This window comes from Lepidochelys olivacea, assembly GCF_965140295.1.
Source record: "Lepidochelys olivacea isolate rLepOli2 genome assembly, chromosome: 5".
Classification (NCBI taxonomy): domain Eukaryota; kingdom Metazoa; phylum Chordata; order Testudines; family Cheloniidae; genus Lepidochelys; species Lepidochelys olivacea.
Window position 1 is genome coordinate 132,820,020 of NC_140415.1, and position 15,139 is coordinate 132,835,158.

General features: G+C 45.2%; 1 long non-coding RNA gene across 1 annotated transcript; it reads left to right on the forward strand.

Annotated features, from left to right (window-relative positions):
- Nucleotides 1-2,538: 2,538 nt before the first annotated feature.
- Nucleotides 2,539-10,584, forward strand: LOC311520288. The gene is made up of 3 exons (XR_014711543.1): nucleotides 2,539-2,669; nucleotides 8,917-9,072; nucleotides 10,520-10,584. It is a non-coding gene; the product is annotated as an uncharacterized lncRNA (long non-coding RNA).
- The last annotated feature ends 4,555 nt before the right edge of the window (nucleotides 10,585-15,139 follow it).

The following is a 15,139-nucleotide window of genomic DNA, read 5'->3' on the forward strand; positions in this document are numbered from 1 at the left end:
CTATTACAGCTCTCTGATTTTTCTACCCAGCCTAACCACACATTACAGCACCCTACGGGCTCCTCTAGCCTGCACCAGCTGGCGATGGTTCCCAACAAAGCATCCACTGCCTTAGGATTGCTGGAGTGCACCACGCCCAGGCCACATCTCCTCCCCACCTCTCCCAGCCCCCAACCCACTCCCTCGTGCCAGGGGGTGTAGAGAGGCCAGTGTAGGGCTCTGCCTCATGTCGGAAGATTCCCCAACGAGGGGAATGTGACCAGTCTCTGCTCCCCTTGCACTGTCTGAGGCTTGCTTACCCCTGTGGGCCCAGGACCAAGGGGTAAGGATGTAAGGGGGGATTCTTGCTCCCTTGAGCAGGTGCACGGTCTTCCTGGCTCCTGCACCCTGGGGAGACGGATTACCTATACTGACGGGAGAACCCCTCCCACTGGTCTAGGCAATGTCTACACTGAAGCGGTGCAGCTGCGGCTATGCTGCTGTTGCAGTTCAGGTGTAGACAAGCCTTTAGCCTTGTGCCCCTTCTATGCCTCGTGGCCGTCTCCATTTTTCCTGGGCCCTTTGCCCATATCCACACCCCTTGCCTGTGGCTCAACCCAGCCTGGAGCCACCAGCAGGTCCACTTAGACTTATATTAATTACTTCTAAGTGTTACACCATACAACCATAGAACCAGCTCCTTGTTAACTTTGTATTCTCCCCCACCCCACCCCCCCTTTCCTTCATAAGGCCAACTGACTGGGGATGGAGACAGAGGCCATGGTCTCCATCGGTTTCTTCAAATATGTCAGTGAAGACTAGAGCTGGTCAGAAAATAGGGACTTGCTCTTGCAGGAATTTTCATGGCCATGGTGGGGTGGGTGGGGGGAGGGCTAGAGCTCCTAGCTCCTGAAATACAAATAAATAATAATAGGTACCTACCTGGGAGCGGAGCACTTCTGAAAATCCATCCCTTTTTCTTTTTTCAGATAAGCGTGTTACCGCTGCAAAGCAAGGAAAAAATCCAATCTTTCATGACAGATCAGCGATGTCACAATGTGCGCAGATTAATACAAATGAAAACTTTACGGTTTTTCTTTATAATGATGATCTTTGTCTGTGGCTTCAACATGGCTGGGATGGTATCTGAATGTTCTATTTCAGACCTTTAATGATAAAGGTAGAATTGATGAGATAAGAACAGCAGCAAGAGAGGATGGCAGGGACAGAAAGGTTAGTGGCGAAATATCTTCAGGGATGGAGTATAAATTGGAACGTGTACTCACAATCCACGCAAAGGTACATTTACGTAAGGACCTGCTCATTCCATCCTGCTGTCTGTTGTTAGATCTGTTCTCCTTATAGCAGGAAGCAGTCCGGTTAATGGAAAGAGTGACTTTCCCCCCACCTTCATAACAAGCAAATGGGAAATTTTTCTTTTCTGCATGGCCGATGGTGGTGGTGGGTCTTTCCAGTGAAGTGATAAGGACTGGAGCAGGGGCTGATTCAACAAGGCATTTAAGCAAAGCACTTAAGCACACACAGGCATGTAAGTCCCATTGAAGTGTATCCTTAAAGTTAAGCACATGCTTAAGTGCTCTGTTGAGTAGGGATGGACTGCTCAAGTGAGTGTTTAAAGATGGCCACTGATGATAATACCCTTGCCTTCCGCTAAATTGGTATTGTCTTTATTCGGTAATGCTTCCTTTCTCCCACCCTTTGTGGCCTGCAATGGCCAGGAGGTCAGACTAGATGATCCTGATGGTCCCTTCTGGCCTTAAAGTCTGAGTCAGTCTTGTCTATTATCTCATTTACTATGTGTATGTACAGCCCTGACCACCACAGGGCCCTACTCTCTGTTGGGAACCCCGGGTGCTACTGTTGTACAAGAAATAACAATCCAGCTTGAGGGAGAAATGGGCAATGGAATAGAACAGTATCTGAACATTTCTTGGAAAATGTCAGTTCAGCCTCTTCTTCTGTAATCTTGCAAAGCAAAAATCCAAACAGCTTCTGTTGGATCCTGGCCATGGTCTTTGCAGCAAAATTTGCGGACTTGGCTGCCTGATGGAGATGCCAGCACTCCCTCGCCTCTCTATCACGTCTTGGGCACTGACCCAAAAATCACCCACGTGTAGTTTAATGTCAGTAACACTTCCTGCCCTAGCTTTCCCGTCATTCCCTCTGTTAAACTATGTCTGTGACACGCAGATGTCTCAAACAATAACAGAATGTTGTAAAACTTAAAAACTAGTCGTCTCTGGACTGAGCACCAGTCTGAGGAATCTCAGCCCAAGTGTGCAGGTAACTGGAAGATTCTTGATTTGGAAGTGAATTCTCACTTGTAATGATATCATCATGCGTTAGAAGCAATAATCGCATCTCCAAAGAAGCAATAAAGCCACCATTATTTTCATTATTAGGTAACCACCTGTCACTTTAAATCCTGGTGCAAGATGAAGGCTCGAAGTCCTTCACTATTAAAAAGCTCATGCTCCCCTTCAACGATATTGTGAAAAGGCCAGTGCCCTTCCAAAGTTCAGGTTGCCAATGGCTTCCTCTGTAAAGCTCTATTTAGACACCCTCTAATTTTGGTATGAAGAATTGACATGGTCTGAAAAATGCCAGGCTCACTGTGAAAGCAACAGAGAAGTTTGAAGAAGATTCAGTTACAGTTTTTGGGTCACCAGGTATTAAGAAATTATCTTCATTTATATTTTGACTTTTATCAACTGTGTGTTTGTCTCCCTTTAGCTCAAAAGCTGCTGTTGCTGCCAATTCAAACTGTCCATATACAGTAGAAGCTTGGTCTATTTAGCTTAAGGAAGGGACGGTTAAAGGGGTGACTATCCAGGTCTATAAGTATCTGTAGGAGGGAAAAGCTCTCTAAGAGATTCTGAACGTAGCAGACAAAGATCTAACAAGATCCAATGGCTGAAAGCTGGCACTAGATAACTCAGACTAGAAATAAGGTGCACATTTTTAACAATGAGGATAATTAACTTTTGGAACACTATATCTAGGGGTGTGGTGGATTCTCTATCACTGGAAGTCTTTAAATCGAGACTGGGTGACTTGCTAAGAAAGAGCTCTTAATTTCTGGTTGAGCTAGAGCAGGGGGTCTCAATCTTTTTCTGGCTGAGGCCCCCTCAACATGCCACAAAAATGCCAGGGCCCAATGGAGTGGGGGAGCTCGGGGCTCCGGGGCAGAGCGGGACCCTTGGGCATAGGAGTAGTTTTACTTCTATTTTAGAGGGGGGCGAGAGCTGTTGGGGCTTGAGCCAGCGCCGCACAGCAGGGTCCATGGAGGTAGCCCCGCAGCCACCCTCTGACTCACTCTGGAGCCACCCGGCCTGTCTGAAATATACCAAAAAATATAACTCCAAGGGCGGACTCAGTTCAAAAAGTTTGAAAACTGCTCAGGGTAGAGGAAGGGGGTAATTAGGTCTGTGTGCAGGCAGGAGGTATCTAGGGGCTGTGTGAAGTGAGGGGAGTAGCTCAAGGTACGGGCAGGAGGGAGCTCAGGGTGCAAGCAGGGGGTAGCTAAGTCCTGTGTGCAGGAAGGGGCAAGCTCAGGGTGCAGGCGGAGGGAACTAGGTTCTGTGTATGGGCAGGGGGTAGGTCAGGGCACAGGTAGGGGGTAGCTAGGGGCTTTGTACGGGCCAGCTGAGAACTGCTGAGTTAGAACATAGTAAAAGAATAGCTGGGTGACCAGAGCTATCATGTGTCTGTCTACCCAAGCAGCTGGGCAGCGCACTCCCAGCTGCCATGTAGATACCTTATGAATCTATAAATCTCCTAGTAAACTTGTGTACCCACTACAGTTGACATATAGCTCCTGGCAAGACTCTCAGACTAACAAAAGTTCCACTTACAGAAAGAGCTATTGCATTTTCAGTTACCCCAAGAGAACAGGACTTTGATTCTATGTGTTAAGCAAGAGACAGCCTGCCAGCACAACAGGGGTTTGTGCTACTCCAGCATGCACTTTGAACCACCACATCCAAAGAGTTAGTATCCTTTATATTAGTGAATCAGATTGTGTGATTCTTAAATTAGCATGTTTCAGAGTAGCAGCCGTGTTAGTCTGTCTTTGCAAAAAGAAAAGGAGGACTTGTGGCACCTTAGAGACTAACCAATTTATTTGAGCATGAGCTTTCGTGAGCTACAGCTCCCTTCATCGGATGCATACCGTGGAAATTCCAGTAGACATTATATACACACAGAGACCATGAAACAATACCCCCTCCCACCCCACTGTCCTGCTGGTAATAGCTTATCTAAAGTGATCATCAAGTTGGGCCATTTCCAGCACAAATCCAGGTTTTCTCACCCTCCGCCCCCCCCCAAACTCACTCTCCTGCCGGTAATAGGCCATCCAAAGTGACCACTCTCTTCACAATGTGTATGATAATCAAGGTGGGTCATTTCCAGCACAAATCCAGGTTCTCTCACTCCCTCACCCCCCTCCAAAAAAACACACACACAAACTCACTCTCCTGCTGGTAATAGCTTATCAAAAGTGACCACTCTCCCTACAATGTGCATGATAATCAAGGTGGGCCATTTCCAGCACAGATCCAGGTTTTCTCACCCCCCCCCCACCCCCATACACACACAAACTCACTCTCCTGCTGGTAATAGCTTATCTAAAGTGATCATTAAGTTGGGCCATTTCCAGCACAAATCCAGGTTTTCTCACCCTCCGTCCCCCCCACACAAACTCACTCTCCTGCTGGTAATAGCCCATCCAAAGTGACCACTCTCCCTACAATGTGCATGGTAATAAAAGTGGGTCATTTCCAGCACAGATCCAGGCTTTCTCCCCCCGCCCCCCGGAACACACACACACACACACACACACATAAACTCACTCTCCTGCTGGCAATAGCTCATCCAAACTGACCACTCTCCAAGTTTAAATCCAAGTTTAACCAGAACATGGGGGGGGGAGTAGGAAAAAACAAGGGGAAATAGGCTACCTTGCATAATGACTTAGCCACTCCCAGTCTCTATTTAAGCCTAAATTAATAGTATCCAATTTGCAAATGAATTCCAATTCAGCAGTTTCTCGCTGGAGTCTGGATTTGAAGATTTTTTGTTGTAAGATAGTGACCTTCATGTCGGTGATTGCGTGACCAGAGAGATTGAAGTGTTCTCTGACTGGTTTATGAATGTTATAATTCTTGACATCTGATTTGTGTCCATTTATTCTTTTACGTAGAGACTGTCCAGTTTGACCAATGTACATGGCAGAGGGGCATTGCTGGCACATGATGGCATATATCACATTGGTGGATGTGCAGGTGAACAAGCCTCTGATAGTGTGGCTGATGTTATTAGGCCCTGTGATGGTGTCCCCTGAATAGATATGTGGGCACAGTTGGCAACGGGCTTTGTTGCAAGGATAGGTTCCTGGGCTAGTGGTTCTGTTGTGTGGTGTGTGGTTGTTGGTGAGTATTTGCTTCAGGTTGGGGGGCTGTCTGTAGGCAAGGACTGGCTTGTCTCCCAAGATTTTTGAGAGTGTTGGGTCGTCCTTCAGGATAGGTTGTAGATCCTTAATAATGCGTTGGAGGGGTTTTAGTTGGGGGCTGAAGGTGACGGCTAGTGGCGTTCTGTTATTTTCTTTGTTAGGCCTGTCCTGTAGTAGGTGTTCTGGGAACTCTTCTGGCTCTATCAATCTGTTTCTTTACTTCCGCAGGTGGGTATTGAAGTTGTAAGAATGCTTGATAGAGATCTTGTAGGTGTTTGTCTCTGTCTGAGGGGTTGGAGCAAATGTGGTTGTATCGCAGAGCTTGGCTGTAGACGATAGATCATGTTGTGTGGTCAGGGTGAAAGCTGGATTTGTGCAGGAAATGGCCCACCTTGATTATCATACACATTGTGAAGAGAGTGGTCACTTTGGATGGGCTATTACCAGCAGGAGAGTGAGTTTGTGTGTGGGGGGGCGGAGGGTGAGAAAACCTGGATTTGTGCTGGAAATGTCCCAACTTGATGATCACTTTAGATAAGCTATTACCAGCAGGACAGTGGGGTGGGAGGGGGTATTGTTTCATGGTCTCTGTGTGTATATAATGTCTACTGCAGTTTCCACAGTATGCATCCGATGAAGTGAGCTGTAGTTCACGAAAGCTCATGCTCAAATAAATTGGTTAGTCTCTAAGGTGCCACAAGTACTCCTTTTCTTTTTTTAAATTAGCATGATTTTTCATTAGTTTTTCACCTACTTAAAAGCTTTTTTTTTTCTTTGATGGGATATTCAAATTGAAATGTTTTTTTTTCTTGGGAACAAAGAAGAATCTGTGAGCATACCCCTGATAATAGGCAAGGTCTGTTTGGATTTGTCTGCAAAAAAAAAAAAAGGTCATAATGGGAGATAACTTAATCTGGAGATAAATTAGAGATAATTGAGTGTAAACTGCATGTGGTCAGAACTTAGATATTGCTTAGCTGACACATTAGCGCTATAATTCTTGAGAGGCAATGTGGTCCAGTGGATAAGGCATGGCTCAGGGGACCTGGAGTTTGTTCCTACCTCTGCTACTGACCTACTGTGTAACCTTGACCAACTCACTCCCCTTCACTGAGCCTCCTTTTCTCTTACCACCTGTTGTCTATCTTATCTCTGTAGGTTGTGAGCACTTTGGGGTAGGGACTCTCTTACTGTGTGTTTATACAGCGCCTAGCACAATGGGGCCCTGATCTCCAAGGGGGCTCAAGGCCCCACCACAGTGGTTCTCAACCTATTTACCATTGTGGGCCGCATCCAGTACTACCAGGATGGTCCTGAGTATGTCACATGGGCCACAGCTGTGTGCTGATTGGGCCGCAGGTTGAGAACCACTGCTGATTTCATATCACTCAAGAAGCAGCATCCTATAGACTTGTCTGACAATGTATGGCCTGAGCCTGCAAAACCTTCTGCATGTGCTTAGCTCTGTTACTCCTGGTAGTAAAACTAAGCACGTGTATAAGTATTGCAGGGTTGAGGCCTAAAAGAGCATATACCACTACGGGGGGCAGATATAGCCTCCTGATTCAATGGGGGCACTATACTAGATTGCCCATGGGCCACTGCCCACCCACAGCAACACCCTCCATCCTGGCACCCTAACCATAATCCCAGCGTGGTGCAGGCAGGGATGGAGAGTGAGCCCATTTTGCACTCACTGTACAAAGGTGGCTCTGGTCTAAGGGGCTGGGCCTGGATCCCCACTCTGGGTGTTGCAACCTGACACACAGGGTAGCAGCACCGCTAAGGTATGACCCGGCCCCTAGCGGAAGGGTAGCTGGGCCAAAGGTGAGTAGTTCATCGACCTTGTGTGCTAGGTTGCAATGCAACTTACTCAGATCTGGTCCAGAACAAACCAACCAACTAATGAGGCTTAACTTTCATTTAAAAATATAAACAAATAACTGAACACTGCACATGCTTGATTACTGCTGCTTTTAGTTTTAAAATTACTTCGATGCATACTCCTTGAAATTAACTGTTTTGCCCATTACATGTTCATGAATGTTCTAAAAAATGTTCTAATTTCTAAAAAGAAATTGTGATCTGCACAGGGCCCTACTCATGTGATTTATACACTGTGCTGAACAGAGGCCTAAATTTTTAGCACACGAGAAAACTCTTTAATTGGGGATTATAGAGACATCCAAACAGGTTGTGACCTGGTCGGTGAAGAGCGGCAGGAGAGAAAGTGACCTAAGTTTGGGGGCTTTTTAATTTCCTCTTATTAGGCTTTGAATTAAGCAGAAGTGAGATGCAGTGAGATTCACGAGAGAATAAAGAAGATCAGGAAACGCTGATTTTTCAATCTTTGAACAATAAATACATGTGTGATAAATCAGAGGGTTTTTTTAAAGAGTGACCTGGGTCTTCTACTATCTAGGGGGAATTACCGTTTGGGGAATGGAACTATCTGATTGCAGCATAGAAACCAAATTATATTTCTCTTTTGCTTCTGGTAGAGAAGTAATTGGAGATTATATGACTGTATCTATTCAGAGTGAGATTTGTGGCTCTTTAGATTCCTTTGAAAATCCCAGTCTGGGGGGCCAGGACAATCAAAACTACTACTGTTGGCAAAAAAGTTACTGAAGTGTTAATGTTAAAATCCATATAATAAAAAGAAAAATCTGCTATCTTTATTTCTGAAAAGTCTTGATGTTGAGGAAGTGTAAGGGTCAGCATTGGCTAGATTAGAATTTGGGTTGTGGAGGGGCAGAATCCATTAAGATTTCACTAGAAATTCTTCAGATATTTCCCAGACTTGTTTTAAATCTGAATTAATACACTTGATTTGTAGGGTTGCCAACTTTGTAATATTTAAAAACTGGATGCTTCAGCAGGAGTGTCGGAACCTCCCCGCCCCAGCCCCACCTCTTCCCTCCTCCTCCTGTCACTAGCTGCTTTGTCCCCTCTCCCTCCGCGCCCACCCCCCAGGTCAGGAGGGACTTGCCTGCAGAGCCCGGGCTGGAGCTGCAGCCGCCCATGCAGGTAGGAAGCTGAGTAGGGGCTGGCACAAGTGATGATGACCCAGCGCCTCTCCACCTGGACTTTGGGTGTCTGGTCACTAGATCCGACCGGACACTGTCAGGCCCCCTTTTTGACCGGACTTTCTTGTCGAAAACCGGCCACGAGGCCACCCTAGATTTGAGTGAATGAAAAAGAAGAGATCAAATTATTGAAAAATTGTAGTTTAAAATAAGAATCCTCCACTGTCCTTTAATAGGCGCCGACATCTATAGCCCACCAAATCAGCACTCTTAGAGCCAAATATTAATCAAGTTTCTTGGTCGTGCAATGATAGTAAGTGGGGTCTCTGCTCTGCTTCTCCAGTTGAAAACAGCACTATTCAAAGGCATGTTGTGAGACTGGGTGGTTTCATGTCAGTAATAAAACCTGTACATTTTGCTTCTTATTTTTTCCAGTTTTTGGTGCCAGTTTTTCGCCCTTCTGAACATGTGCCTCTTTGGAGGAAGCGATGGTGGACCTTAACTTTGCCTTCCCACATCTCCGTGCTGCAATTCAGCACTGCTGGTGACAACTCTCTGGGCATGCTTCTGTGCTGCCCAGCACAGGAACAGGTTATGTTAGGAGAAACTTGATCGTGAAGACTAGAAAACTCTTGTTAAAAAAAAAAAACGTGAATGCCTTCCCTTGCATTTCTGGGATTAAAAATACATGCAGGTCTTTATTTTAAAAGAGGAAAAGATGTGGGTTCTGATTGTTGTTGATGCTAGGGCCCCTTTACACCACTCTGGACAGGATCCTTTAAGAGAGTGTAAATGTATGCAAAAAGGAATTAAATGTAGACCCATTTCAGGGCCCCTGTACATTGCCAGAGTGTCAATAAGAACCAAGCCCATGGCATTTATTATGCCTCATCTATACCTTAGGTGCTTTACAAAACCCATCACTGATACCAACATGGCAAATTATCGATGAATGAATGATTGCTTTCTGCCCTTGCAAGGCCCCAATCTGGCAACTCAATGCATAGGGCCAGAGGCTGCTGCCCCTGCATGCAGTGCCATTGATTTCACATGTGGAGGATTTTTTTTTTCTGAGGGCCCCCTTCAGTGCAGAACCTCTCCCTGGAAGCAGGATGCCTGTTGAGTCATATCAGCAAGTTTGCTGTGTGTAGGCCTGGAAAGCTTGCATTCAGAATGAATGGTGAATATCGACAAAGCAAATCTGGAGCTGCAAATGTGGCTTGCTTTCAGAAACACAGTAAAAGAAGGGCACTCTTTGCTTTTTGACCCCGCAGCAGAGAACACTCCCCGGGCTTATGGGGAAAAGACTGAAAAAAGAAAAGCTGACTCGCTGGCTGACTTTCTGCCGGACAAACAGGGTGGGGACGGTGGGGAGGGGATAGTTTCATAGGCTGTGTGTATTCTGAGCCTACTGGCTCCTTTGTGAGGTTGCATCTGGTCTTGCGCACTCTCTCTCTCTCTCTCTCTCTCTTAAGATGTTTCCTTGCTTTCTAATGTAAGGGTTTCTTGATGTTTCTGGCCGTCTGCCTAGTGAGCAGCCCTGCTGCTGTAACATGACACAAATACCCACCACTGCCAGGAATGCCCTCTTCCCCTTCCTGACACTGCCTCCAGGGGGTCACGCTGCGGGAGAGGAGCTAGGCGGGAACTCCCTGGGGCAGTGGGCTGACACTGAGGGTCCTGCTAGGGGAACAGTGACAGAAGCGCTGCCATCCCTCCCTGTGCTGTGTTGAGCAAGCCATGATTTGTGAGAGGGAGCGCCATTGAACATCCCTACAGATTCCAGATACTGGCATAGTGCAGAAATAGGCCACAGAGGCCACTGTTACCCCCTTTCTGAGAGGGTCCTGAGGCGTTCAGCCACAGGAATATCCGTAGTTCATAACTGCTTTTATAGCCACCCCTTCGGCTGGTGAGAAGAAGCCCAGGGGGCTGAGCTCCCCTGTTGACACAGTTCTGTCCGTTTAAGCGGCTGAGGACCTGGTCTTGAGTTTGTGACATGAGCTGACTTGACCTCTCATTGTTTCTCCCAAAACAGGAATTTGGGGTGAGGTGTAAAAACCACCTTGCCTGGGGATTGTATTATAAGAGGAGCTACTGCCAAGGCCAAAGTAATGGCCGCCAAACAAGAACCCTTCGGTGCACCTTCCCTCATGGCCGTCGACTGCTTCGAAAATGGCCCCAGGGCTATGGGCAAGAGTGTGGCTTTTGCGGCATCAACAATACCAGAGGGAAAGGGTTCCTGTAGCCAAGTAACCTCTATCTGCTAGACCCATGCTTCTTGCTCAAAGCCTGAGGCCAGCTGCCCTGAAGGTAATGCCATTGCCCAGAAGCAGAGGGGATGTGCCCTCAAGAGGGAATAATTCCACAGTGTGGAAAGAAGGGGCTGAGGACCCCAATAAGTCAGCCTCCAAGGGGCTTCTGCAGCAAAAGCTGGGAGAGGAAACCAAACCTCACTTGGCCTAAGAGAGGGGGCTGAACTGAAGTATCCCTCAGGATTCGCCAGTCTCTCCTTTCTCACTTGGCAGAATCCTGACTGGACCAAGCTTTGTCAGCTAGGACTTCATCACAGCTTGTTACAAGATGCTTTTAATAATTTGTTTTTATTGTGCTTGGAAAAGGGGGAGGGGCTGCAAATGATTGTTTGCAGTAAATAAAAGGTGCCCTGGGAAGTGGTTGAGACCCACTGCTTACGTTTTGTAGCTTAGAAAAAAAAAACACCTCACCTAATATTTTTCAGTCATTGTCTAAGAATGGAAACCTCCAATGTTCTGGGAAACTTCCAAGCAAGCTATTCCGTGGCCAGGCGTGCTTTGCTGGAGAGCAGGTTACAGCAGAACCTCAGAGTTACGAACACCAGAGTTACAAACTGACCGGTCAACCCCACACCTCATTTGGAACCAGAAGCATGCAATCAGGCAGCAGCAGCGATATGGTGGGGGGGGGGAAGCAAATCCAGTACAGCACTGTGTTAAATGTAAACTACTAAAAAAAGGGGGGAAGTTTAAAAAAAAATTAAGATGGTTAAAAGCAGCATTTTTCTTCTGCGTAGTAAAGTTTCAAAGTTGTATTAAGTCAATGTTCAGTTGTGACCTTTTTTGAAAGAACAACCATAATTTTTTTGTTCAGAGTTATGAACAAGCTCCATTCCTGAGGTGTTCGTAAGTCTGAGGTTCAACTGTACTTGTTTTTCGCTTTTTTGTTTACTGTCCCACAAATCTCATTCTTCCCCACCCCCGCCATCACCACCACTTCCTGCTGATTCAGGCTCCCTTGACACTCTCAGATCACTCACTGGAGAGTCTTCAGATATATGTCCTCCGGCCCAGTTTGGGGCTCTTGCCGAGTTCAGAAAGCTTCTAACTCTGTGGCACTTCGAACAGACAGTTCCTTTTCATACACAGGCTCTCACACACTTGTGAAATCCTGCACAGCTCAGTCTCGCTCCCTGCTTGTTAAATGTCATGGCAAGGCTCCTAGAGCTCATGTATAGCTATCTTTCTTTTATGTACATATAATAAGAAGAACATAAGAACAGCCACGCTGGGTCAGACCAATGGTCCATGTAGCTCAGTGTCCTGTCTTCCAACCATGGCCAATGCAGGTGCTTCAAAGGGAATGAACAGACCAGGCAATCGTTAAGGGATCCATCCCCTGATGTCCACTCCCAGCTCCTAGCAGTCTGAGAGTAGGGACACTCAGAGCATGGGTTGCATCCCTGACCATCTTGGCTAATACCCATTGATGGACCTATCCTCCATGAATTTATATTGTTCTTTTTTGAACCCTATTATAGTTTTAGCCTTCACAACATTCCCTGGCAACGAGTTCCACAGGTTGACTACGTGTTGTGTGAAGTAGAACTTCCTTTTGTTTTTGTTTTAAAGCTGCTGCCTACTAATTTCACTGGATGACCCCTGGTTCTTGTGGTATGTGAAGTAGTAAATAAACACTTCCTTATTCACTTTCTCCACAGTATTCATGATTTATAGACCTCTATCTTATCCCCCCTTAGTCATCTCTTTTCAAAGTGCAAATATCCCCATCTTTTTAATCTCTCCTCATATGGAAGTTGTACCATACCCCTAATCATTTGTGTTGCCTTTCTCTGTATCTTTTCCAATTCTAATACATCTTTTTTTAGATGGGGTGACCAGAACTGCACACAGTATTCAAGGTGTGGGCATACCATGGATTTATATAGTGGCATTTTGATATTTTCTGTCTTATTATCTATCCTTTTCCTAATGGTTTCTAACGTTGTTAGATTTTTTGACTGCCACTACCCATAGAGGGGATATTTTCAGAGTACTATCCACAATGACTCCAAGATCTCTTTCTTGAGTGGTAACAGCTAATTTAGACCCCATTATTTTAGATGTAGAGTTGGGATGATGTTTTCCAATGCGCATTACTTTGCATTTATCAACATGGAATTTCATCGGCCATTTTGTTACCTAGTCACGCAGTTTTGAGAGATCCCTGTTGTAACTCATCACAGTCTGCTTTGGACTTTGGATAGTTTTGTAGCATCTGCAAATTTTGCCATATCAATGTGTACCCCTTTTCTCAGATCATTTATGAATATGTTGAATAGTACCGGTCCCAGTACAGACCCCCGGGGGACCCCACTATTTACCTTTCTCCATTCTTAAAACTGAGCATTTATTCCTACCCTTTGTTTCCTGTCTTTTAACCAGTTACTGACCCATGAGAAAACTTTCCCTCTTATCCCATGAAAGCTTACTTTGCTTAAGAGCTTTTGGTGAGGGACGTCATCAAAGGCTTTCTGAAAGTCCAAGTACACTATATCCACTGGATCACCCTTGTTCACGTTTGTTGTATCCCTCAAAGAATTCTAGTAGATTGGTGAGGCACAATTTTTCCCTTTACAAAAGCCATGTTGACTCTTCCCTCAACAAATCGTGTTCATCTATGTATCTGAGAATTCTATTCTTTATGATAGTTTCAACCAATTTGCCTGGTACTGAAGTCAGGCTTACTGGCCTGTAATTGCCAGGGTCACCTCTGGGGCCTTTTTAAAAAATTGGTGTTACATAAGCTATCCTCCAGTCATCTGGTACAGAAGCTGATTTAAGGAATAGGTTACATACCATAGTTAGTAGTTCTCCATTTTCAAATTTGAGTTCCTTCAGGTCTCTTGGGTGAATCCCATCTTGTCCTGGTGACTTATTACTGTTTAGTTTATTAATTTGTTCCAAAACCTCCTCTCTTGACACCTCAATCTGGAATAATTCCTCAGATCTGTCACCTAAAAAGAATGGCTCAGATGTGGGAATCTCCCTTACATCCTCTGCAGTGAAGACCGATGCAAAAAAAATGCCTTTAGTTATGACAGGCATTCATGACATTATGACAGGCATTGCCAGTTGGTGTTGCTACAGCGTCTTCCAAATTCATGGCATGCCAGCAAATGTTGAGCCTATGGAAGACATGCTGTGTTATGAGTTTTATTCTGGTAGAGGCAGTGGTCCTTGAAAGGGAGTTGTGCAGACAACAGGAGGGTTTGCTCTCTGCCTTGGGCTCTCATTGGAGTCAGTTCTTGAGGCAGAGTTGCTTCCTGCTGGGACCTATTATTGGTGTTGCACTGAGGTTCCTGAGAGAAGGGATTGCCCTTCTCTCCAGGTCTAGTGAACACGTGTAAGTAAAACAAGTTAAACTTAGAGCATACTTAGACCCCACCTCACTGATTTCTCCCACACTGGGAGGTTACTTGCAAAGGCCCTGGACATGAGCATTGCTGACATCAGAATAGAACTCTGGCATTGAAAGAAGGGACAATAACAATAAATAACTGTCTATTATGGTAGCATGTAGGAACCCAAACTAAGGATCAGAGCCCCATTGTGGTAGGTGCTGTACAAACAAGTAACAAAGACGACAGCCCCTGCCCCAGAGAGATCACCATATAGGTTTTAGACAGAATGCAACAGGAGGAAAAAATAGAGAAACAGAAGTGGAATGTTAGGAGAAGGATGTAATGCAAAAACATATTTTGCATAAAAGCAGAAATCAGAATTCGCCACTTGCCTAACAAATACCAGACAGAAGTCAAGGCAGAGGTAGGCTTTAAGGATGGATTTAAAACATAAAGTGCCTACTTAATTAATATTGATGGGGAGCTTTTCTCATGCAATAAGGGGCAGCATAGAAGAAATCATGGAGAAGTAGACAAAATACAGTGAAACAATCTGAAATATTAAGTATTTTCCACAATTAGTCTAAGCGATCAATCCAACAGTAATAATTCAATGACATACAATAGACTGAAACAATGTTTGTTTCTCACAATTAGCCATTTTCCCATCGTTCTAGGGATAATGTTGCTAAAGTAACAGGTTTCTTAGCAACATCCTAATTTTGTGCATAGGCTCACAATACTAGAGTACTCCAGACAGGACTGATTTCTTTGGCGTGCACAGTATAAATTCGATGTATTAGAGTAAGAAAGGGGTGGGCTTTCTTTCAAATATTATTATCTCTTAAGATCTTCACTGTCTAATTTAACAGTAAATTGGCCTAGTATGAAATATATTCTACAGAGGTAATGTATTCAGCAAGAGGAAAAGAGTGGGCCAGATCCTCAGCCGGTGTAACTAGACAGTGATCCACTGAAGTCAATGGAGTGACACCATTT